The sequence below is a fragment of the Pan troglodytes genome, chromosome 19 (genome assembly GCF_028858775.2).
Source record: "Pan troglodytes isolate AG18354 chromosome 19, NHGRI_mPanTro3-v2.0_pri, whole genome shotgun sequence".
Classification (NCBI taxonomy): domain Eukaryota; kingdom Metazoa; phylum Chordata; class Mammalia; order Primates; family Hominidae; genus Pan; species Pan troglodytes.
In genome coordinates this window covers 51,825,550-51,849,620 of record NC_072417.2, presented here as the reverse complement: position 1 = coordinate 51,849,620, position 24,071 = coordinate 51,825,550, and the positions used below count along the sequence as shown (strand labels likewise).

The following is a 24,071-nucleotide window of genomic DNA, read 5'->3' as shown; positions in this document are numbered from 1 at the left end:
AGACCCCGTGTCAAAAAAAAAAAAAAAAAAAAAAGAGAGAGAGAAAATAAATCAAAATATTAACATTGATTACAGACCGAACTAGGACTTGACGTATAGGTCCTAAGGCTATAGGTCAAGTGCTAGTTTGGTCCATCCTACTTAGGCATACTTTCCGAATTTTCTCTGATGACCATTAAAACAGGCATTCCAAACAATCTCCATGGGACCTAGCACAAAAAAGAAACACAGCCTGCAAACACCATGTGGCATATATTCTGTTTTGGTAGACCTGACTTTTACACAGTCTTTGGAAACTACTGATTACCAGAGGGCAAAGGCAAAGAAGGGGGGAAAAGCAAGATTTTTGTTCAAAGACAAAATAGCTAAATGAAAATCTAGGGGGTTTTTTGGAGGGGGAAGGGAGAAATTAGGGTTTCATTTGCTTAAAGAAACATTTTTCTTCAAATGTTAAAATCTACCCAACACTTTGCAGTCAGATTACATAGTAATTTCTTGTGCGACTTGCTATTTTCTTCTACCAATATTCTTTTAAATCAAGAAAGTCTGTGTTTTCTTTTGTAATTTCTTGTTTCTCTATAAAGCAGGGACACTGGGAATTTTTTTTCTTTTTTAAAGCACAGGAAGGACCAGATTAGTTGCAAAGACCATGTTTTAAATGTTCTCTTTATTTGTCAAGTCTTCTCTGCAATCACATTATACAGCAAATGGTATTAAGCACAAATCAGGCTCCAAGTGTGGGACTTGGGTCCTGAAAGGCCCAGAAGACCCTGTTACAAAGCTGTGCCACCATGAGACAGGCCCATGGACTTCACAGCTAAATTTTAAGTCACTCAGCTCCAGGAGCTGAGTCTCTCTCCTGTGGTTCTAGACAAGGAGAGGAGCCCCTCAGAGCTTTCCCACGGGGTGCCACCAGCCGAAAACCACTGGACGCTATATAATCCCCTTTACGAGGCTTCTCTGAGCTCATACCACTGGCCTTTGGTCCCTCTATCCTCCCAGACTCCATCCTTTTTGATTACTTATCCCTGCCTTGATGCTAAAAAGACATGAAATGGCCTAAAGCAGCAGTTCTCAAACCTGGCCACACATCCAAATTTTTAAGGAACTTCTTTTTTTTTTTTTTTTGAGACAGGGTCCTGCTATGTTGCCCAGACTGGCCTCAAACTTCTGGTCTCAAGCAATTCTCCCCTCTCAGCCTCCTGAGTAGCTGGGATAATGGGTGCAAGCCATCACGCCCAGCTTTTGGAGAATTTTGGAAACATTTTTGCTCAGGCCCCATCCCAGAACAATTACAACAGGAGGGATTGGGGCCAGGCGCGGTGGCTCATGCCTGTAATCCCAGCACTTTGGGAGGCCGAGGTGGGCAAATCACGAGGTCAGGAGATCGTGACCATCCTGGCTAACACGGTGAAACCCCATCTCTACTAAAAATACAAAAAATTAGCCGGGCGTGGTGGCGGGCACCTGTAGTCCCAGCTACTCGGGAGGCTGAGGCAGGAGAATGGTATGAACCCGGGAGGCAGAGCTTGCAGTGAGCTGAGATCGCGCCCCTGCACTCCAGCCTGGGTAACAGACCAAGACTCCGTCTCAAAAAAAATAAAATAAATAAAAAATAAAAAACAGGAGGGATTGGGTTTGGTGACTCATGTCTGTAATACCAACACTTTGGGGGGCCGAGACAGAAGGATTGCTTAAAGCTAGGAGTTCAAGATCAGCCTGGGCAACAAAATGAGACTCTGTCTCTACAAATAAATAAATAATTAGCCACATGTGGTTGAATATGCCTGTAATCCCAACTACTCAGGAGGCTGAGGAGGGAAGACTGTTTGAGCCCAGGAGCTGGAGGCTACAGTGAGCTATGAGTGAGCCACCACACTCCAGCTGGGCAACAGAGCAAGACTCTTTGTCTCAAAAAAAATCAATCCAATCTATCAAACATAAGGGATGGGGGCCAAGCACTGGCACTTTAAAAAAAAAAAAACAAAAAACTCTCCCCAGAGGATGCTGATTAAGGTACAGTCAAAGTTGAGACTCACTGGGTTAAAGAAATCCAGAGAACACAAGAAAATAAATAAATAAATAAATAAAGTAAATGAAGAAACTCAAGCAATAAGGAAATAGGGGGTGGAGGAGTTGAGCCAGAAGGCCAGGTTAGAACCCAAAGTGCAGGTCACATTACAGCTAGGAAATGATGGCTCTGAACTGAGCTTCTTAGTGGCCAGAGAATTCACACTCTCCACAAGATAAAAAACAAACCAGATTCACTACAGAAGATTCTCCTTGTCCTGGGACCTGAGATAAATGCCTCCCTCACACCCTCCAAAAGAAGACATACAGCATGATGCAGCAGAGTATGCACCCCAACGCTGTGACCACATCCACCAAAGATGTGACACAGGCCACTTCTTACTGCATCTCTCAAAGCACAGTTCCACAGAAGTAGCCCTTGAGAAGGGTGCCCACCAGTCAGCACTTGGCCACTCATTAGAGGCTGCCCTCTAACTCCTAGCTGGAAACAAACTCTTAGCTGAAACCAATGCCCTGCACATGAAACACACCACCAAATCCACTTCACTTTCCACACTGACAACCACGCCGTCAGGACAATGCAAACGTAAGACAAAGGCACAGACTCTTTGCCTATGTCGCTGAGGTACATAAACAAAGACACTGACTTGGTATCCAGGAAAACAAGCTCCTTTGTCAATGACTCTCATGAAAACAGAAGTCTGTCCCTGTAACTCAGGAGTGGGGAAAAGTCCCAGAGGCTGTTGATCACCCACCTCCATTCCAGTGCTCAGAAAGGCCACTACTCATCCTCAAACCTAGAGCAGTGCCCTCTCAAGACTAAGAAGGGTGGGGTTTGCCCATCAGACTACCAGTCTGTTAAGCAGGACTAATGGTCACCAGAAACAATCAGAAGAGGCCTCTAAGTCCCTTACGTACTAACATTATATATAGTACAGTTTTCTGTTTTTGTTTTTGTTTTTTTTGAGACAGAGTCTCGCTCTGTCCCCCAGGATGGAGTGCAGTGGTGCGATCTTAGCTCACTGCAACCTCTGCCTCCTGGGTTCGAGGGATTCTCCTGCCTCAGCCTCCCGAGTAGCTGAGATTACAAGCGTGCATCACCACGCCTGGCTAATTTTTGTATTTTTAGTAGAGACAGGTTTCACCATGTTGGCTAGGCTGGTCTGGAACTCCTGACCTCAAGTAATCCACTGGCCTTGGCCTCCCAAAGTGCTGGGATTACAGGCGTGAGCTCTGTTACATTTACTATACTTCAGTTATAAGTTCTCCTTCCTTCCTTCCTTTCCTTTCCTTTTTCCTTTCCTTCCTTTCCTTCCCTCCCTCCCTCCCTTCTTTTTTTTCTTTCTTTCTCTTTCTCTCTCTCTCTCTTTCTTTTTAGACAGATTCTTGCTCTGTCGCCCAGGCTGGAGTACGGTGGCGTGATCATGGCTCAGTGCTACCTCCGCCTCCTGGGTTCAAGTGATTCTCCTGCCTCAGCCTCCTGAGTAGCTGGGACCACAGGTGTGCACCACCACACCTGGCTAATTTTGTATTTTCAGTAGAGACAGGGTTTTCACCATGTTGGCCAAGCTGGTCTCAAACTCCTGACCTCAAGTGATCCTGCCTCAGTCTCCCAAAGTGCTGGTATTACATGTATGAGCCACCACGACTGTTATAAGTTCTTTCAAAATGTGTTTATTGCAATAAATAGAGTCAAGAGCAGATCACTGTCTTGCCCTCTCACATGTGACATTTTCTTTTTGATCCAGGCAGCACATCACCATATTTCAAATTAAGCAATGACAAGTTAAATTAAAATGGCAACTATTGGCCAGGCACAGTGGCTCACACCTATAATCCCAGCACTGTGGGAGGCTGAGGCAGGGGGATCACCTGAACCTAGAAGTTCGAGACCAGCCTGGGCAACACTGAAACACTGTCTCTACAAAAAATACAACAATTAGCCAGGCCTGTAGCCCCAGCTACTCAGGAGGCTGAGGTGGGAAGATCCCTTGAGCCCAGGAAGTCAAGGCTGCAGTGAGCCATGGTCACACCACTGCACTCCAGCCTGGGTGACAGAGTGAGACCCTGTATCAAAAAAAAAAAAAAAAAAAGCAACTATTTACAATAGCCAAATGTGGTAACAACCCAAGTGTCCACCACTAAATAAATAAATTGTGGTATATCCATACAATGGAATATTATTTGGTCATAAAAAGGAATCAAGTTTGGATCCATGCTACAACATGGATGAACTTGGAAAACATACTAGGTGAAGGAAGCCAATACAAAAAGCCAGATATTGTATAACTGCATTTATATGAAATGTCCAGAATAGGCAAACCCCATAGAGACAGAAAGTAGGTTAATGGATACCAGGGGCTGGGGAAATTGAGGAGCAACTACCTAATGAGTATGGATTTTCTTTTGGAGTGATGAAAAAGTTCTGAAACTAGATAGTGGCACAACACTATAAATGTACCACATGCCACAGAATTGTTCACTTTTAAATCCTTAACATGGTGACTGGGTGTGGTGGCTCATGCCTATAACCCCAGCACTTTGGGAGGCCAACGCAGGCAGGCAGATCTCTTGCACTCAGGAGTTCAAGACCAGTCTGGAGCAGGGCAACATGGTGAAACCCCATCTCTAAAAAAAATACAAAAAATTTGCCGGCGATGGTGACACGCACCTGTAGCCCCAGCTGCTCAGGAGGCTGAGGTGGGAGGATGGCTTGAGCCCAGGAGGCGGAGGTTGCAGTGAGCAGAGATCACACCACTGTACTCCAGCCTGGGGCCAGAGCAAGACCCTATCTCAGTCAATCAATCAAGATTTTGTGTAAATATAATCATTATTCCACAATTTTAAAAAATCAGCTTCAAACACAGAAATATGAAAATCAGAATTAGGAAGGCTGGTGGTCAGTCTTCACTTAAAAATAAGTTTATAAAGAGTCCATTATCTGTTAGAGATATGTATTGAAGCATTTGCCAATAAAGTGAATACTGGGATTTGCTTTAAAATCATCTGAGGTAGGGGGAGCCTAGAATTAACTGTTGAAGCTAAGTGATGGGAGTTCACTAAATTATTCTATTTTTCTGTTTGAAATCCTCCATCATGAAATGTTTCATTTTGTTTTTAAGTAAGTTTCCAAAGATCTTTATCATTAATATACTCTGTAGATAAAATGACAGGCTGCCCTTAAGCTGTCAAACTCTGGTGGCTCAACCAGGTATGCTCCACACTGAGCCCAACAGTGTAGACTCACTCAATGCAGGCCCCTTCACAGAAGGCACACAAAAGTCCCCTCAGAAAACAATCAGAGCCCCAGTTCAGACCACCAGGCAGCAGTGCAGGGAGCTGTGCGGCCTAGTCTCTCTCACATTAGGTATCCCTCATGTGAAAATCCAAAATCCAAAATGTTCCAAAATCAGAAACTTCTTGAGCAGCAACATGATACCACAAGTGGAAAACTCCACACCTGACTTCATGCAACGGGGTCACAATCAAAATGCAGTCAAATCTTTGTTTTGTACACAAACTTATTTAAAATATTATATAAAATTATCTTCAAGCTATGGGTGTAAGGTATACACAAAACATAAATGAATTTCACGTTTAGACTTGGGTTCCATCCCCAAGATATCTCATTATGCATATGCAAACACTGCAAAATCCAAAAAAGTCTACTATCTAAAAGATTTCTAGTCCCAAGCAGTTCAGACAAGGGATACTCAACCTGTGTGATATCCAAGCTTCCAAGTTGCCTGCTCAAAACTCAACTACCTGGCCGGGTGCAGTGGCTCATGCCTGTAATCCCAGCACTTTGGGAAGCCAAGGTGGGCAGATCACCTGAGGTCAGCAGTTCAAAACCAGCCTGGCCAATATGGTGAAACCCTGTCTCTACTAAAAATACAAAAATTAGCCAGGAGTGGCGGCGTGCACCTCTAATCCCAGCTACTCAGGAGGCTGAGGCAAGAGGATCGCTTGAACCTGGGAGGCAGAGGTTGCAGTGAGCTGAGATTACACAACTGCACTTCTCAAAAAAAAAAAAATTCAACTACAAGCTGGGGGTCTAGGCGATGTCTGCAAACTCAGGGATCTTCCACTGAAACGCTTTTAACAGAGCCCCACAAACAACCCCACCCAACACACAGTGCAAAGAGAGCTCACCTCCAGGCTTGGGAGCTGAAGGAAGCAAGATCCTGCCTCTCCAGATGCAGTAAGAAGCTGACACTGTGATTGCCTATCCATTTGTTTCCCCTATCCCTCTTCTAGAACTAGAGGTAGGGCAGGAGTCCCCATGGCATTCCCAATGTCTAGGAGAGTGCAAGGCACACAGATGTTCAACTACATGCTTGTTGTGTGATCCTGGTTTTTAATGGATATTGCTCTAAAGGTACATTATAAAGACTTGCTTTTCACAAACACCAATGCAGGACATAAAAGGGAAGGCATCAGAATGTACTAGTGTTGGGTGCCAGAAAAGGAGGGGACAAGAGACAAGGAATCATGGCACAAACAATCCCACCTAAAATAGCACCAGAGATGCTGCGGAATGTAGAGCCCTGGGTCAGAGAGAGAAGGGCACAGAGAGGAGGAGGGACAGTGTGTGCCAGGCAGAGGCAGAAGAGGCTTCAGGGAAAGGGTATAGAGGCAGTAAGTGAGGGGGGAGGTGCAGGGGGGCAAGTAGCAGGGTATGAACAGAAAGGCAGACAAACTCAGCCACCCTGCGTTGGGGATTCTGCCCTGACTGGACTCTGTGTAAGCCCCTGTGTCCCCAGAGCAGGGACCAGACAATCAGGGGAAATAAGCAGGCACCATGCGGAGGGTGGAAGTCTGTGGAGAACTGGCACCCGCAAGCCCCAACTAGAGATGGCGCCGACACTGGCTCTGACCCACTGTTGCCAGGCAACAGTACAGGCCCCAGGCTGCCAAGTGTTCTGATTTGTCAATGAAGCTGCAAGACTAGGAGGCTATGTAAGATCTCCTGTTTTTAATATTGGCAACTATGACCAACAAATAGTGGCCTCCCAAAGATAACCACATCTTAACCTCAGAACCTGTGAATATGTTAGGTTTTGTGGCAAAGGAGAATTAAGGTAGCAGTTAGAATTTAAGTTTCTAGGCAGGGCATGGCGGTTCACGCCTGTAATCCCAGCACTTTGGGAGGCTGACACAGGCGGATCACTTGAGGTTAGGAGTTTGAGACCAGCCTGGCCAACATGGTGAAACCCTATCTCTATTAAAAAATACAAAAATTAGCCAGGCATGGTCGCGCACACCTGTAATCCCAGCTACTCGGGAGGCTGAGGCAGGAGAATCCCTTGAACCAGGGAGGCGGAGGTTGCAGTGCACTAAGATAGGCATCACTGCACTCCAGCCTAGGAGACAGAGAGAGGCTCCGTCTGAAAAAAAAAAAAAAATTCAGTTTCTAATCAGCTGACTTTAAAACATAGTATCCTGGATTATTCAGTATGCCCAACGTAATCACAAGGATCCTTAAAAGTGGAAGTGGGAGGCAGAAGAGTCAGGGTCAGAGAGAAACCACGTGGGAAAGAGTGGAAAACCGCAGCTGGCTTTAAAGATGGAAGGAGCACGAGCCAAGGAACACAAAAGGCCTCAAGAAGTTGGAAAGGCAGAGAAAACGGGTTCCCCCCCGAGAGCCTCCAGCAGGAACCAGCTCTAACTACACCATGACCCCAGCCCATTAAGACCTGTGTCGGACTTCCCGTCTATACAACTGCATTGTTTTAAGCCACTGCATTTGTGGCAATTTGTCACAGCAGCCATAGGAAACTGACAGAGCAACCAATTTCAATGTTTAGAAAGAGGCACAAACAAAACACATCTGTGAGCTCAATCCACCTAAGGACCACTTTTCTAGTCCAGACTGGGCAGAGTCAAGGGCAAGGACTATTTCCTGGGTGCCCAGCACAGAGCCTAGCACACAGCAGCTCTCTGACATTCACCCCAAGTTAACGCAAGGTCCCTTACCTTTACCACATGGTCATAAAATTATCCAGGGATTTCTGGAAAACAGAGCTGCTTAACTGAAAGGAGTTCTATTCCCAAGAGACTGTTTAATCACATAGACATTACCCAGAGGCCTTGGGAAACTGGCCTGGAGTAGAGGAGGGAACATCCATCTCACTGCAAACAGAAAAAAGTGAGGGCTCTTCAGGTCCTCTGGAAGAAACCTCCAATCTCTCCCTCCCAGCCACCCTCAGGGTGCCAGCTTGCTCACTGCAGCTCCAGATAACTTCGGTTGTTCTTCAACAGCAGAGGAACACTTCTCAAGTGGGCTCTTTTTAGCTCCCCACTTTCACCAGCACAGAGATGCTCTGATTAGAGGTGGGGTGGAAGGCCCACAGTCCTGCCCACTCACCGCCAAAAGGCTACGTGAAAACCACAGCCCATGAGTCAAACCTCACCAAGCTCGCCTGTCCTGCCTGGAGAGTCTGGTCAGCAGGCAGCTGGGCCTCTGCCACATGTCCAGCTCTTCCTCCTCTGCGCCCTCCTTGCTCAGCTCAGGCCTCTGCATAATGCAGCTCCCTCGGCCAGGGATCCTCTCATCTCTGTCCCTGAGAACTCCCACTTTTCCTTCAAGACTCAACTTACATACTATTTCCTCGAAGCCTTCTCTGGTTCCCAGGTTCCATTCTAGTGTCTGACACCACTTTCTAAACTTCCCTCCCCCAGCTATCTCCCAAAGCTAATATTACTTGTTACTGAGGCAAGAGCCACCATCTGCAGACCAAAAACTATTTTGAAATGTAAGAGGAACTTAAATTTTATTCACTCAGGCGTTCCCAGCCAACAGCACATAATACATATGTGCTCAATAAGCATTAAGTAAAGAATAAATGAAGTGGACTATAAACTCATTTTTTAACTGAAATACCATATATTACAATGACACTGTGACATGCATTAACTGTACCATGTAAAATCCCACTTCTAGACTTTGACTAATAAAGTGAATCTATCTAAATTAGTAACTCTGCATTACAACTATCTTTAATAAAATTAAAGAAATGTAATTTAAAATTTTACATGTACCATCTGCTGCAGTCATTACAATTTAGGGTGTGGGGAGGAACTTGGCTAGCAAGCTTGAGAGAACAGATAAGAACCTGCTGTGCCTGCTCTGTGGCTAAAATGCAGGTTGAAAGGAGGCTTGCCAAATAGGTGGATCACAGTCTCTTCTGCCCGTCCCTTGTTTAAACTTTCTGCTAAGCTGTCCTTCTTTATTTACCAAGGTAGCTTAGAGGCGTATTTCAGCCAGGGTGATCATTTCTGCCAGTTCCTCTCCAGCCCTGATTCCACCAGCAATCCACAGTCATTCTACAATAGCTCAGGAACCCAGTCCCCACACCACATTACTTCAAAGGCTTCTTCTGGCTTCAATTTTCCCCTTCCAATCCCTGACACTCCCAGAGGCTCCTCCAAGCACACAGCTCAGCTTCTCAACCCACACAGACTATGAGAATTAACTGGGGGCACTTCTAAAAATTACTGGCTCCCCCTTGATTGGTCTGGGGTAGGGCCCCATCATGGGCACTTTTCTAGCTTTCCAGGCCACATGATTTGCAGGCTCCCAGGGAGTTAAATCCAAACTTCCCAGCCAGCACTGAGGCCCCCTTTACTCCCTAAACACAACTCAACTCTGGCTTCTCTTCATTCTCCATCTCTAGAACTGCTATCTAGCCAGTCTCAGGAAGCCAGTCTGGGCCAGGCCCCCACCCACAGAGATTACTCCGCAGGGCCCCCTTCTCAAACACTTGAGGTGGCACCCACTCAAGACCTACCCTGCTCCCTACTATCCAGAAAACCAAACCCCAAGGCTGCTGCCTCATCAGAGCCAGTGGCCATCTGGCCACCTGGGAGCTCACTGCTCCCAGCAGGCATCCACCCGTCACCAGCTGCAGGAGCCAGCACACACTCAAGCACCTACCCCATCCCATCTCAAGCTTTAACTCCTGCTGTTCCTGAGATCCGAAATACCTTCCCATCTGCCTTCCACTTAGGGATACTGTTTCTTGTTCTTCAAGGTCCAGCTCAAATCCTACCTTCTCCTGATACCTTCCCTGACTTCTAGATTTTTTCTCCATTCTTGACCCCCTGACAAAGAATCAAAATCATGGCTCAACAAACTGCTAGCTTCTGTGTCTCACAAATAGTAACTCTGTCTTCTCAATTAGATTAAGTTCTTGGTGGCATTTCATTTATAACCATTATTTGCCTCTAGATCACGTGTTCCATATTTTTCAGGTTGACACTGGCCTCAGTCATGAAACTGTCCTTGAAATGCCCATACTTCTACATCTCCCAGCTGCTTCTCATAAAGTGACATACAAATTCTTTCTCCAATCAGATGTTTCCCAAATTTTGTCATCCATAGTATAGTCATTATATCCCAGGACAGCTCTGAGTATCAAAAAGGCACACAGGGGGCTGGGCGCAGTGGCTCACGCCTGTAATCCCAGTACTTTGGGAAGCTGAGGTGGGCAGATCACGAGGTCAGGAGATCAAGACCATCCTGGCTAACACGGTGAAACCCCCTCTCTACCATAAATACAAAAATCAGCCAGGCGTGGTGGCGGGCGCCTGTAGTCCCAGCTACTTGGGAGGCTGAGGCAGGAGAATGGCGTGAACCCGGGGGCAGAGCCTGCAGTGAGCTGAGATCGCACCACTGCACTCCAGCCTGGATGACAGAGCGAGACTCCGCTTCAAAAAAAAAAAAAAAAAAAAAAAAAAGGCACACAGGGAGGACTTGCTTTCAGGGGGGAAAAAAAAAAAACAGAACAACTGCGTCCCTTTATTGCTAGGATATTTTGGGGGGGCGGGGAAGGGGCCTTTTAATACAACTTTTTGCTCACATTGATTTATTCACCTCAGAGTCTTAAAGAGTTGACAAAACAAACTCAAGTCCAAGCCTCCAGGGCCTCCCACAAGTGCAGGGCAAGCACCAACACATAGCTGTTTACCATTCCTTGGTTGGGGAGCTGCAAACAGTGCTCAAACCTTGGGAAAATGCTCACACCCCAGCCTCCCCAGGACATTTTAAGACCAGAGAGAAAATTACCCATTGGCTAGAACCCAGGTGTTAATTGCCTACTGGGGAAGGACATACTTCACATGGAATTATTATTATTATTTTTTTTTTGAGACAGTCTTGCTCTGTCGCCAGGCTGGAGTGCAGTGGCACGATCTCAGCTCACTGCGACCTCTGTCTCCCAGTTCAAGCGATCCTCCTGCCTCAGCCTTCCAAGTAGCTGGGACTACAGGCATGCGCCACCACGCCCAGCTAATTTTTGTATTTTTAGTAGAGATGGGGTTTCACCATTTGGCCAGGATGGTCTTGATCTCTTGACCTCATGATTCACCTGCCTCGGCTTCCCAAAGTGCTGGGATTACAGGTATGAGCCACCACGCCCAGCCACATGTAACTTTTTAAGACTACCAAATTCCAGCTGGGTGCGATAGCTCACGCCTGTAATCCCAGCACTTGGGGAGGCCGAGGTAGGAGGATCACAAGGTCAAGAGATGAAGAAGGGCTGGGCATGGTGGTTCACGCCTGTAATCCCAGCACTTTGAGAGGCCGAGGCGGGCAGATCACCTGAGGTCAGGAGTTCGAGACCAGCCTGGCCAACATGGTAAAACCTGGTCTCTACTAAAAATACAAAAAAATTACCCAGGCATGGTGGTGCGTGCCTGTAGTCCCAGCTACTCAGGAGGCTGAGACAGGAGAATCACTTGAGCCCAGGAGATGGAGGTTGCAGTGAGCCAAGATCGTGCCATCGCACTCCAGCTTAGGCGACAAGAGCAAAACTCTGTCTTAAAAAAAAAAAAAAAAAGAGAGAGAGAGATCAAGACCATCCTGGCTAACATGGCAAAACCCCATCTCTACTAAAAATACAAAAATTAGCTGGGTGTGGTGGCACATGCCTATAGTCCCAGCTACTCGGGAGGCTGAGGCAGGAGGATTGCTTGAACTTGGGAGGCAGAGGCTGCAGTGAGCTGAGATCCCGCCGCTGCAGTGAGCTGAGATCCCACCACTGCACTCCAGCCTGGCAACAGAGACTCCAACTCAAAAAAAAAAAAAAAACTACCAAATTCCATATTTGACCCCCTTTTAACAAAGTAGCATTAGTAGAGGGTTTTCAGTCCTTAGTACCCACACCAGTGTGCAGAGCTGCAGGATCACAAAGTAAAAAGAAATGTCCCCTTCGCTCAAGGAAAAATTTGGCCAATTATTTTAACACAGCTCTGCAAACACAAAAACCCTTACCAGCCCACACAGACTTCCTTGGGGTCAAGCCATCTAGGGTAGCCCTAGGTCCCTGCCGTACACATCCAGGCAGCTTAGGGCCACCTGACAGAGAGGTAAGCTGTTATCATAGAAACAACTTCATAAAGCTCCAAAATCAGACAGGCGTGGGACTGAATTCAGGTCCAGCCAGCCACTGGCCAGGTGCCCATGACCAAGCTTGCCTCTTCCGAGCCTCAGCTTGCTCAGCCTACCTCTTGGGGCTGTTGTGAGGGTACAGTGAGGTAATGGACGCACCTGGCACAGCTGCAAATGAGGTCGTGGAAATAAAGCAGTTCTGAGTTTGACACAGGTGGCAGCAAATACCAGCTGGGGCATACCAGCAGGAGTTCATACTAACTGTATGGCCTGGGGCAGGTTACTGAACCCCTCTTAGTTTTTTAAAATGCAAAATGAGAAATGGTGATAGGGCTTGCAGGACCACCATGAAAATTAAACACAGTGCATAAAATTAGTAATATAAGGCCTGGCACACAGGAAATATTCAAAAACCATCAGGGCTCACACACACCTCCCTGCACATTCGGTTTTGATGGACAAGTTGATAATTACCACTGAAGAAAAAAAATTCGAACTGTAAACATGAAAGAATATTAAATCTGAATTGCTGCAGGGAGGAGAAGCAACTTCCATTAACACCAGTGGTCCATGCCAAGTGGCCCCGTGGGAATCCAGGACCCAACAACATTACTCCCTCAACCTTTTCAAGTTACAATTCTTTCTTTTTTTTTTTTTTTTTTTTTTTTTTGAGAAGAGTCACACTCCCTCACACAGTCTGGAGTGTAGTGGCACAATCTCGGCTCACTGCAACCTCCGCCTCCCAGGTTCAAGCAATTCTCGTGCCTCAGCCTCTCGAGTAGTTGGGACTACAGGCCCACGCCACCACACCTGGCTCATTTTTGTATTTTTAGTAGAAATGGGGTTTCGCCATGTTGGCCATGCTGGTCTCCACCTCCTGGCCTCAAGTGATCCACCAGCCTCAGCCTCCCAGTGCTGGGATTACAAGCATGAGCCACTGCACCCAGCCCCCAAGTTACAATTCTAAAAGGCCTAGACAGTAAACTTCTTACACGATGTGTGAGAATGATGAACCTGCTTTTTCAACAGCATCCAAGATTTACAGCCTTTTTGAAGGACAATGACATCTTCTCTCCCCTTCATTAAGGAAAGCATCTCAATTAACCCAATAGTGATAATCCCTGTGACCACCGTCCAACTTACAATCACAAAAGAATAAAGTGAAAACACTCTTTGAGAACCCACATTTCCTTTCCAAATGTCACTCCATCCATCATCTTCAGACCAATATTCAGAAACATTTCAGTGTCATTTTTGAGTTCCTACTGCACAGCCAGCAGGTGCTAGACATCTTACACACCTTCTCATGCAGTCCTCTGGGCCAAGGTTCCCAAATTTGGTCCCTAGACCGGCAGCATCAGCAGCACTTGGAAGCTGGCTAAAAATACACATTCTCTGCCAGGCACAGTGGCTCATACCTGTAATCCCAGCACTTTGGGAGGCCAAGACAAGCGGATCACTTGAGGTCAGGAGTTTGAGACCAGTCTGGCCAACGTGGTAAAACCCCATCTCTACTAAAAATACAAAAAATTAGCCGGGCATGGCCGGGCGCAGTGGCTCATGCCTGTAATCCCAGCACTTTGGGAGGCCAAGGCAGGCGGATCACAAGGTCAGGAGATCGAGACCATCCTGGCTAACACGGTGAAACCCCATCTCTATTAAAAATACAAAAAAATTGGCCGGGTGTGGTGGCGGGTGCCTGTAGTCCCAGCTACTCGGGAGGCTGAGGCAGGAGAATGGCGTGAACCCAGGAGGCGGAGCTTGCAGTGAGCTGAGATCGCGCCGCTGCACTCCAGGCTGGGAGACAGCGAGACTCTGTCTCAAAAAAAAAAAAATAAAAAATAAAAAAATTAAAAAATAAAAATTAGCCAGGCATGGTAGCACACACCTGTAATCCCAGCTACTCAGGAAGCTGAGGCAGAAAAATCGCTTTAACCTGAGAGGTGGAGTGCAGCGAACCAAGATCGCGCCACCGCACTCCAGCCTGGGCAACAGAACAAGACTCTGTCTTAAAAAAAAAAAAAAAAGACACATTCTCAGGCCTCCCCCTCCCTAATAAGAAACAATGGGGTGCAGCCCCAGCCACGTGTTCAGCAAGCTCTCTGGGTGCTTCTGCTGCACACAGGAGTTTGAGAAACAAGGCTAGTCTATTTCATGAAGTAGTGATTACGAGCCCCCCTTTAGAGATGAGGACACCAAAGCTCAGTGATTAAAGTGCCCAAAGCCACCCAGCCAGGAGGCCCATTAGTACCCACACCTCACTCCAAAGCTATCTGCCACATGGCCTTTGAAGCCAAATTAACTGTACCACTTGGTGTTCTCAGCTATCGAGCTGCTGCAACGTGCAACTACCTAAGAGGGGTGGGACCAAGAGGAAAAATGAAGCCTGCACTCAGAAGTGATTAATTATAAATGCTTTTAAATCCACATCATGCATTAGCCCTAAACAATCAGCCGTCCCCCAGGATGAGCCTACTTTTCCCTGTTCTATGTATCAGCAGGGTTACCATGAAGAGAAGATGGGGAGTCCCTTTATTTACAGCCCTTTGCATGTCCAATTCCTTGTATTGCTTTGAACAGAAAGAGAATTAAGTTACCTGTCCTATCTCTAGAGGGCTTGAAAGTGAAGCACACTCTGCCTAGACCAGGACCAACAGGAAACAGAATCAGGAAAAGGACTTTCTATGCCCAGGAACGAAGCAGGCTCCAGCACCTAGGTACTAGGGGAATGAGTCACAGAAAGAATCCAATGCATGGATAGGGAGCATTTTAACAATGTTGCGGATCTGGTTCAAAAGAAGACAGGTTTTTTGTTTTTGTTTTTTGAGACAGAGTCTTGCTCTGTCACCCAGGCTGGAGACTCACTGCAAGCCCCCCTTCCCAGGTTCAAGTGATTTTCCTGCCTCAGCCTCCTGAGTAGCTGGGACTACAGGTGTATGCCACTATGCCCGGCTAATTTTTGTATTTTTTTGGTCAAGACAGGGTTTTGCCATACTGGCCAGGCTCGTCTCAAAAACTCTAGGCCTCAAGTGATCCGCCCACCTCAGCCTCCCAAAATGCTGGGATTACAGGCATGAGCCACCGTGGCTGGCCTAGGCTTTTTTTTTTTTTTCCAAATCAAACACCAAATCTAGTGTCTCTCAGCTAAAATGATCCATTAATTATTGACATTCAAACCACAGTGTTTTCAAAGGTTCTAAGGTTAGGAAAGAGCCAGAAATCTCGTTATTCACAATTCCCAACCTTCTAAATAAACTTGGTGGTGACTTTCAGACAACAAATTTATCCTATTATTTAAATGAATACCTATTATTTTGTGGGGCCTTCTACAGGGGCCAGTGGAGCAGAAGGGACCCAGGTCTGGGAATTACACAGATTCACTTTGAATCCTGGCTGTGCCAGTTCCTCACAGCTTACTTAACCTCTCTGGGCCTCAGTTTTTCTACTCACAAATGGGTGATAATCCCTATGTTAAATGTTGATGGAAATTACAGTGGTTTAAAAAAAAGGCTGCTGAAACGGCTTTCAACATATACTTATTTCACTGTATTTGTTTTTCTAAGTTTCTATTTTTAGTTAACTTGAATGAACTAGTTAAGCAATAAAATTCCATTGACGAACTTATCAGAAAGTTTGTCAATTTTTTTTTTTTTTTTTTTTTTTTGAGACAAGAGTCTTGCTCTGTCGCCAAGCCGGAGCACAGTGGTGCGATCTCGGCTCACTGCAACCTCTGCCTCCCAGGTTCAAGTGATTCTCCTGCGTCAGCCTCCCGAGTAGCTGGGACTACAGGTGTGCACCACCACGCCCAGCTAATTTTTGTATTTTTAGTAGAGACGGGGTTTCACCATGTTGGCCAGAATGGTCTCGATCCCTTGACCTCAGGGTGATCCGGCCGCTTTGGCCTCCCAAAGTGCTGGAATTACAGGCGTGAGCCACCATGCCTGGCAAGTTTGTCAATTTTCAAAAACTCAACAGATGGACATAAACATTCATTTCACAATGCATCTGACAAAAAACAAATGTGCTCTTCCCATCCTCAACCACCTTAATCATATCACCCCACCTCCCTCAGTCCACTGTTAATTTGCAGTGTGTCTCTTCATCCCCATGAGACTTGGTCCTCGAAGTAGGTAACAGGTATAATAACATTTTGGAGTCCAACAGATCTGTTCAAATCACTTACTGGCTGCGCGACCTCGAGCATGTAACTTAAGCTCCCTAGGCCTCAGTTTCCTCACCTGCAGATGAGGTGGATAAACCTATGCAACTGACACACAATTGCTGAACCAACAGTAGTGATTTCAGCAACAGTGCGACAGAACAGTAGGGAGCCATAAAAATGTGCTCCCCTGCCTCGAGGAATACTGGTGACAAACCTTTACTGAGCATCTACCATCTATCAGAGACCGAGCCTGGTACTGGAGAAGTAAAGACAGGCTGACCACTGGCCTCAAAGACGTCACAGTGTCACAAGAGCCCCAGATACACGGACAATGTCGTAAGTGCACCAGCAGACTGTGTGGGTTGGTGAAGGTAGGATAGCAGAGAAAAAGGGGCCAAACATCGGACGAGCTAGACGGCAAAGTATTGACAGAAGAGGTCTGTTTACACCGAATACATGAGTTAAAAGTTCAGCAGACAAAAAGGGATACAAACTACATAATTCCTCACATCTTTTCCAGCCTCAACTTCCCCGAATCCAAGGCCGGCCACGGTGGCTCACGCCTGTAATCTCAGCACTTTGGGAGGCCAAGATAGGTGGATCACTTGAAGTCAGGAGTTCGAGATCAGCCTGGCCAGCATGGCAAAACCCTATCTCTACTAAAAATACAAAAATTGGCCGGGCATGGTGGCACACGCCTGTAGTCCCAGCTACTCGGGAGGTTAGGCAGGAGAATCACTTGAACCCAGGAGGCAGAGGTTTGCAGTGAGCCAAGATTGCGCCACTGCACTCCAGCCTGGGTGACAGCGTGAGACTCCGTCTCAAAAAAAAAAAAAATTCCCCAAATCCAAGCCCTTTGACTTCTCCAAGGCTCAGGGTCACCAGGTATACATGTCATAAAATGACAACAATCGTGGTCCTTCACACCCTATACACCAGAGAGAAAGGTTATGGGGAACAGTGAGAACCGCCAGAAAACTTAGAAAATTTTAATGTACTTTCCAAAAGTATGACAAGGACAATTCCATGCATAAAAATCTCATAGTACTTCAGTTCACAACTGAAAGTTGCCGCTCCTCCTAATTAAAGTTAAAAAAAAAAAAAAGTCCGAAAACTTTTCAACTTTTGCAGGACTCTTATCAGAATCCCAATTCTTGGGAAATCCTCCGCTCATTATGGAAGAGGGTTAGTGATAACAGAGAATTTCTACAAAGGTTGGGTCATTTTTCAAGGCTGCATACACGATGCTAGATATTATCACTTGAAAGTTTTACATTTCTTCACACCTCGAGTGCTTGGCCCAACACACACTGCTGGAAGAGTTTTCCACAGAGCTCTCCATCTGGCCAGCTCAGGCTTCAGAGAGGCAAAAAGCCTCTGTAAACCAGGGAAACTTGGTACATCCCACAAGACAATCCGAACTGGCTCCTGGTCCAGGGACTTGTGGGACGCAGTCCTGAATCATGCCTTACAGTAACTTACACTTTAACAAAATCTTTAATAACCAGTATCTCATTCCCTGCTTACAAAAGAATAGCCCAGTGAGACTGTAAAAATGACTAGCCCAATTTTAAAACCAGGGAAATAAATAAGCTTTTAAAATGTAAAAGTAAAAATACAGATAAATAAAAGATTTAGGCCGGGAGTGTTGGCTCACGCCTGTAATCCCAGCACTTTGGGAGGCCGAGCTGGGCGGATCACATGAGGTCAGGAGTTCGAGACCAGCCTGGCCAACATGGCGAAATCCCGTCTCTACTAAAAATACAAAGATTAGCCGGGCGTGGTGGATGGCGTGCGCCTGTAATCCCAGCTACTCCGGAGGCTGAGGCAGGAGAATCGCTTGAACCCAGGAGGCGGAGGTTTCGGTGAGCCGAGATCGTGCCACTGCACTCTAGCCTGGGTGACAGAGACTCCGTCTCAAAAAAATAAATAAATAAAAAATTTAAAAGTTTAGGTGCGCTTCCCCAACACAATCACTTGTCCCAAAAACAAGCACCGAACAAGTACCATTCAGAAGCAAATTGTAGTCCCTTTTGATGTTCATGTAAATACAGATGAAAACTTAATTATCAATGCTAACTCAATCACTGCTGTGCCAGATTCAGCATAAGAGTTTGTCAGCACCTAAAATTCTGTATCTAGAGCTACAAGAGGCACGTTTTCTGCCAAATCTTCATTATATTACATAATGAGAGGAAGCCTGGATTCTTAAAATTCACCTTTTCCCATCATTTTAACACCCTGTTCCAATCCCTTCTTTCACAGGGTATTTTCTGGAGGTGAAAAGGAATAACTCATTACTTCTCATATTTTCCTGCCCACTTTCTTGCATAAATATTAAAAATAAAGGGGAAGGTAGGGTCCTGAACACCTCCCTAAAAAAAAAAAAAGTTATTAAATGTGGTAAACAGAGCCTGGAGACCTAGCTTCTAGTTCTGCATTGACACAGTATCACTGCGTGACCTTGGGCAAATTACTGCAGTTCTGGGCCTCAGTTTCCCTCATCTGAACCCTAATGATGGTTAAGCCCTCTCCGCTCTTAAAGCACAGATTTTAGATACGTCCCCAGGGCAGCACAACTGTGAAGGAGTCGCCCAGACGGAGTCCTTGGGCGGAGAAACGGCCTTCCACAAGCTCCGGCGGGGGGATTCACAGGGAGCTCAAGCTGCCCCAGGCAAAGCCACTGGGCAAACTTCAGGTCGCAAACAAAAACCTGTTGGCACCGACTCCTCTAGCAAAGGCCAGCCTCCCAACGCGCTCGGCTCTCGGCTCTAGGGGAGCCGCCCCACAGGGAGAGAGAGGAAGTCTCTCCTGGAAGAGGCCAGACCCCACGCACCCATTCACCCACCCGGATCAGCCGAGCAGGACCGCCGGGCCGGGTGGGTCTCTGCCATCCCACGCGGAACAAAAGGCAGCTGGAGCCTGGCTCTTCCGCCCCCGTCCCCGCTGTTCCGTGGGAGTGAGGAGTGGGGAGCCTGGTCCCCAAGGACGGAAGGGGGCCCTGCTACAGCCCCCAGGAAAGGTGAGACGGGCGGGATCCCGGACAGAGAAAAGGACCCCTCCCCCGATTCCCGGAGGGCGCCCGGACCGGGCTCTGCACGGGGGCTGGCGGGAGACCAGGCTGGGCTCAGGAGGAAGGGGCGCCGGGCCCGGGGAGGGGAGGAACGTGCTCTGGGGAGGGGGCGGGGTTGTTCCAAGATGAACGGGGCTCCAGGATCCGAGGTAGGAGTAAGGGGCGCCCGGGACTCTAGGGACATAAAAGGAGATGCTCGGTGATAGGGACGGGTAAGGGGGGAGATCCTTGCAGCGGAAAGCTGGATCCAGATGGGAAGGGGGCCATGCTCCAGTCCGTGGGGCGGGGCCTGGTTGGAAAGAAGGGGATCCCCCAGAGCCTGGCGTAGGGACCAGCGGGGCGGCAGGGGCGCATGCCCTGGCGGGGCTGGTGAGGTAGGGCAGCCTGTGCTCTGGGGGCGTCCGCGCCCTGGAGAGGGGGAGGGTCCTCGCCCCGGGGACTCGCTCTGGCCTTGGAGCCCCACGGGCTGTGGCTCACCTCTGCTCCTCCGGGCCGGCGTGGGTGCGCCGCTGCGGCCGCCGGCAGCGCTCGGGAGGCGGGAGCGACCGTAGCCCGCGGAGCCGCCGCCACCGCCGCGTCTGGCTCAGTTTGACACCCACACACCAGCCAACATGGCGGCCGGGAGGGGGCGCGCCGGACGCGTGCGCGCGCCCGCAGGCCCCGCCCCCGAGGCCCCGAGGCCCCGCCCCCACGGCCGCAGACCACGCCCCTGCGACCCCGCCAGAGCTCCTCCCTAGTGGCCCATGCGCGGCTTCCCCTCCGCCTCCTGCGCTCCAGGACCCCACGCGGACGGCCCACCCTTCCGCAGCGCCCCACAGTCGACGCCCGAGCCCCCAAAAAACCCCCAATCCCGAGCGCCACACAAACCCTGGCAAATTAATACCCGAACGCGCGCACTCTGATCCCCTTCAGGCCACTCCACCCCGTACACACTCACGGCCCCCCACACTCACGGCCGGGCAGCACGCGCAGGCCCCGCCCCGTCAAGCAGAAACTCACGCTCCGGCCCGCCGGTTTCACTCAAAAACCTTGTTCAGTAGGAGAGACTGGAAGGGGGCCAGGGCCTGCCGGGCGCTGGTAAGGTTGGGTTCTTAGGCTACAAGTGTGTTCACTTTATGAAGATGCGCGGAAGTACACTTTGGATTTGTGCGCTTTTCCGTGCGTGTATTTCACGTCAATAAAATATACTCAAAAACGGAGAAGTCTCTAGGCTTCTTTAGGCTGCTCAAGGGGTTACCTAAGGGCACGAATAGCAAGGGGTTACCTAAATGGCACGAAAACGGAAACCCTTGACTGGCGGGCACCCACAAAGCACCTCCTCTGTGTCAAACCCTGTGCTGGGCACAGAAATGAGACAGCCCCAAATGCCTCGAATGAGAGTCCCGGAACTGGAGGGGCCAGAACTGGAGGCTGCACCTCAAAGTTGACTAACCTGCTCCAATCAGGGTGGGAGTCAGCAGAGACTTCTCACAGCAGGGGCGCGGAGCATGAGTCAGGGCTTGCTAGGTGGGCAGAGGGCATCATCCCTGTTGCCTGGGTGACATCAACACTCTGCCTAGCCTTGGCTTCAGGGAAGCTGTGGCCAGAAGTCTTCCTCTGCCCTAACTCGCTGAGGGACCTTAAACAAGTCACTGTACTTCTCTGAGCCTCAGATTCCTCCTCCCTGTACAGGAACCAGGGGATGAAAGTATCCCTTAAGGTTCTAACAACCCAGGATCTGGAATTCCATTCTCTGGCAAAAAAAAAAAAAAAAAAAAAAAAGGTTGCATCTTTCCAGGAATTCATCTATTTATTGTAAGTTTTTTAGTGTGTGTGCATAGACGTGTTCATAATAGTTTTTGAGGGCCTTTTTGTGTTTGTATGGGGTCGGTGGTAATGTCCTCTTTGCCCTTTCTGATTATGTTTACTTGTATCTTCTTTCTCTTTTTTCTTTATTAGTCTAGCTAGTGATACAATAAATACGATAAAAATGGAGAGAGCTTGTAACACGTTTGCAAAACCACATAGCCACTTTTCCTTTGAAAAGTCAAACACTGGTAGCTCTAGATGCTAGAAACACTCTCCAGTTAACCACCCTTCCCACTGCTTGGTGCCCCTTCTCCACCAGCAGAGGGAATTATGCCCTATGTGCCTGCCTTGCAGCAGAAGCCGGAGCTCCCTGTTTTGAACTTGGCCCACCCTCATCCCAGAGAATGCCCTCAACCAGTCCAACATTCCTTGTGAGCCTCACCTCTTTACCCTATCTCCAAGGAAAGCAGAACTTTACACTGCAATCATGCTTCTGCCCTGAGTTTACAATGTCAGATGAGTTATAACACATAGCTGATGCACAGCACAGGCGTGATGTTTCTAAATCAGCACTGTTCAGCAGAATTTCCCTCCACGATGGAAATGTTCTTTCTGCGTGCTGTCCGTAGGATAGCTACGAGTCACAGGAGGCCAGCGAGCACTTGAAATGTGGCTAGTGAGACTGAGGGGCTGAATTTTTTAAACTTCATTAAACTTTTATTAATTTAAATGTAAATAGCCATATGTGGCTAGATGCTACCATGCTGACCAGTGCTGGTCTAAAACCTTACCACAATTCCACAAGTGCACATTCTTTTTTTATTTATTTGTTTTGAGATGGAGTCTCACTCTATTGCCCAGACTGAAATGCAATGGCACAATCTCAGCTCACTGCAACCTCCATCTCCCAGGTTCAAGTGATTCTCCTGCCTCAGCCTCCCGCGTAGCTGGGATTACAGGCACGCACGCCCACATCTGGCTAATTTTTGTATTTTTAGTAGAGACAGGGTTTCACCATGTTAGCCAGGCTGGTCTCGAACTCCTGACCTCGTGATCCTCCCGCCTCGGCCTCCCAAAGTGTTGGGATTACAGGCGTGAGCCACTGTGCCCAGCAAGGTGCACATTCTTGCTGTTCATATTTTACAGGCAAGAAATTGAGGTTTGGAGAGATGCTGGGGCTTGGCCACCCAGGCCCACTTTTCCATATGCAGAGCCTAATACTCCCTTCACTACCCACCTAGCAAGTGTGTGTAGCCACACAGATAATATGCAAGCCTGGAAAGAGAACTGGATACAGATAATGAGATGATGAGCTAACCTACAGGACAGGAAGTGAGTTGGAGAATACTAGATTAGCCCAGGCTTGGGAAGTGGGGGAGGGTGTCCTGAGGCCGTAAGACCGCCACGTGCAAGGTCAGAGGGGACATTCTTGCATTCCTCGAAGTCATTTCTCTTTCCTGGACCCCCTCCTTGAAGCGTATCAGCCCCCTGGCATTCCTCTCTCAATTCATCCTCATGATGATCCCTTGACATCAGCAGCCCTATTCCTATTTTGAATGCGGAAACTGAGGCAGCATGTGGCAGGGCTAGGATTCAATTCCAGGTTCTATGAGTCTAGAGCACATAAGCAGTCTTGCAGAGGAACTTGCAGGATAAGCTGAACAATTTCATCCGTGCCCAAAGCAGTCCATGGAAAACAGGGCTGGAGGAGACACTCTCATCTGCCCTTGCAGAGGTTTGGAGGTTGGTTCCAGGTGGATAATGGAGCAGACTGATGGGGGCTGGTTGGAGAGGTGTATTTCAGAAGAAAGAGCTGGCAGTGCAGGCCAGGGGTGTCTCTGGGGTTAGGGAAGGAGGGTTTCAAGCAGGAAGGGACTTTGGGGGAAAGACTGGCAGGCAGCAGACAGGGACAGACTGCATGCTGAATGAAAAGAATCACTTAGCACAGGTGCAGAACAGGCTCCCCGGGATCTTCACCAAAGGCTTGAACTCTATATTCAAAACTATTTGTCCCACAAAAAGAAACTTGTGTTGGCAATCCAGAAACACCTAATTTCTTGTCCACCGACTTGCTGCTTGACCATGACGTCACTGCCCCTCCCTGGACCTCAGTTTCCCCATCTGTGAAGTGGGAATAATAACCCCTCCCACCCCCTAGGATTGCATTCTGGCTCAGGTGAAAAGGCAGAGGAGGAAATGCTTTGGAAACTGTAAATGCACTGGATGGGTGTTGATGGCAGTTCTCTTATTAAGGACATTGAAAAGAATGGAGCCATCCTTTCCCTTCTAGGGGTTGAAAGTCTAGGACAGAGAAGTTATGAGTTTGGGCAGCATGAACATGAGCAGAAACCAAATGCCACATAGACAATCAAGAGAAAGAGCTATGACAGCTCTCACAGGAGGAAGTTTCCTTCTAGCCCATGGGGAAGGAAGGACCTGTGCCAACATCCTGGAAGTGCAGGTGCTGGAGAAAGGAACTAGTAATAATAACAATGACAACAAAGTAGTGAGCATTGTGCAAATATTTTGCATGCAGTACCTCATTTCCTCCTCATAAAAAACCCTAAGAGGTAGAGACTACCGTTATCCTCATTTTACAGCTGAGGTTCAGAAAGCTTCCATTATTT

General features: G+C 47.9%; 1 protein-coding gene across 14 annotated transcripts in view; it reads right to left on the bottom strand.

Moving 5' to 3' along the window:
* EPN2 (epsin 2) overlaps window positions 1-24,071 on the bottom strand; it is a 119,975-nt gene that overhangs the window by 76,866 nt on the left and 19,038 nt on the right. For 2 of the 14 annotated variants that reach the window (XM_001154310.7, XM_003315576.7), the window contains exon 1: window positions 20,134-20,299. The exons of 1 other annotated variant lie outside the window; for it this stretch is intronic. The gene's annotated coding sequence lies outside the window, so the exon portion shown is untranslated. Of the gene's footprint in view, window positions 1-8,007; window positions 8,164-20,133; window positions 20,330-24,071 lie in introns of those variants that run through there. 11 more of the 14 variants (XM_054670387.2, XM_063798911.1, XM_054670379.2 and 8 more) reach the window with 9 other exon arrangements.